Here is a 2,163-nt window from a genome sequence, read left to right as displayed (position 1 = left end):
AGTGAATGGTCCAGAGTACCTCTATCAACATGGTTAAATTAAAAACACATCATGGTGAGTGAATAATTATGTTACCGAAGATAATGTACAGTATAACACCAATTGTATACAATCATAAAATATGAAAAAAGTACTACATGCTGTTTAGGAACATGTACTTATTTAGTAAAAGTATGACATCATGGGAAAAATAAGCTCCAGATTCAGGGTCATGGTAACCTCTGAGATAGAAGGGATGTGATGGGCGACTGTTACATAGGAGACTTCCACCACGTTGGTATTTATTTCTAGAGTCGTGTGGTTATACTATTGTTATATTACTCATTATGGCTCTTTGTAAGTCTAAAATGTTTTGTTAAATAAGATTTAGGATGATGCATATTCCTTATACAAATTGAAACAGTATTTCAGTATATAATTTAATCTTTACTACCTACCTCTGACCCATGCCCCAAAATATTCACTGTTAGCAGTTCCAAGTATATTCTTCCAGACTTTTTCTAGATATTTACCTTTTCTAGATATCTATATATCTAACTATACGTCAGGCTTCTCCTAATATAAATAGAGTACTACTTAACCTAAAATTTTGTAATTCTTGCTTTTTTCACATAATGCCATGGATACCTTTCCATATGAGTATGTATACATCTCCTGTATATTTAACGGCTACATAATATTCCATAGTATGAATGTACCATAATTTATTTTACTATCCCTCAACTGATACATATTTGTTTATATTGTTTGTTATTAAAATTCTTCAGTGAATATCCCTGGTAAACGTTAGGAGTATTTTGTTTGAAATATTTCCAGGGGGAGGAGTTTTTAAGGCAAAGACTTTCTAAGAATTTATGCTTAGCAATAAAAGAAATCCCAAAGGAAATCTGGTATACTCCTGTATGTAAAAATCAATGTGTAGAAAGCTCATGTAAGTAAATCACAAAAGCATTAAAACTGTAATAGAAAAATAAGCTATGAACGCTAATAGACAATTTGCAGGAAAAGAAATATAAATGACTACTAAATATGTGGAAAATATTTTAACTATTTTAGCTCTGTAATTAAAGAGATGAAAGTTATGATTAGTTTCAAATTTGGGGCCTATCAACTTAGACAAGATGAGAAAGGGAGTGATAGTGTTGGCAATGTGGCGGAACTTAATCAAGGACTTAAGGAATATTCTTATCCCTAGACCATTAATTCCACTATTATAAATTTAATTTGAGGAAAAAAATCAAAGATGTCATAAGTAGACAATCATTGCATGTGTTCTGGGGCAATGGCTCCTTTTCTTCTTTTTCTTTCCCAGCACACATCGAAACAGCAGAGAGACCCAGTCACTCATTTTGTGCAACACGCCTCTGATGTCCTGACCATGGTTGATTGGACCAGACATGGGTACCTGACCTAGGCTGGACCAAAGCCCCCTATCCAGGGATTCTAGCCTAACTTCTGGATGCTCTCTTAAAAGAAGCCAATGAAAATGTGAGAGCTTGATCTGCCATTTTGCACCATGTAGCCTTGTCCTCAGAGAAAACCCCTCTTTAATGAGAGAAAAAAATAGAGTACAATCACAGCAAGGAACAGAGACAAAAAAAGACCTCAGGGCTTTCCTGTCCTGCTGCTAGTCCCTGCTTGCTGAGGCTGTGTGTCCCTGCCCAGAATTCTAACAATTCCTCCCCTTTGCTTACACCAGCTAAGTCCCTGGTAAGTCTCCTGCTGTTCTGACTCAAGAGAGAGACCCCTAGATTCTGCCCTATCCCTCAATATCCCAGCACACAGAGAGTGAAGGGTAATGAGTATCCTAATTCTTAATTCTGAAGGTGGCCTAGGGAAGATGTGAAGGAATGGAAGGAAGAATTCAACCCCGGTTGAGCACTTATTAATAACATGAAAATAATCTATGTGACTCATTTGGATAGTTCCTGGCCTATAGTAAAGAATAAACAAATGAACAAATAAGATGTCAAGCCAGGAGTGAATGAGAGCTCTGAGTGTCACAAGGTTCAGCTTATATAGCATGCCCTCTTTTTCCTTTAAAATTTTTTTTTTTTTTTTTTTTTTTTCTTTTTCGGGCTTCCCTGGTGGCGCAGTGGTTGCGCGTCCGCCTGCCGATGCAGGGGAACCGGGTTCGCGCCCTGGTCTGGGAGGATCCCACGT

The sequence above is a fragment of the Physeter macrocephalus genome, chromosome 11, assembly GCF_002837175.3.
Source record: "Physeter macrocephalus isolate SW-GA chromosome 11, ASM283717v5, whole genome shotgun sequence".
Classification (NCBI taxonomy): Eukaryota; Metazoa; Chordata; class Mammalia; order Artiodactyla; family Physeteridae; genus Physeter; species Physeter macrocephalus.
Note: the sequence above shows the minus strand (reverse complement) of the source record.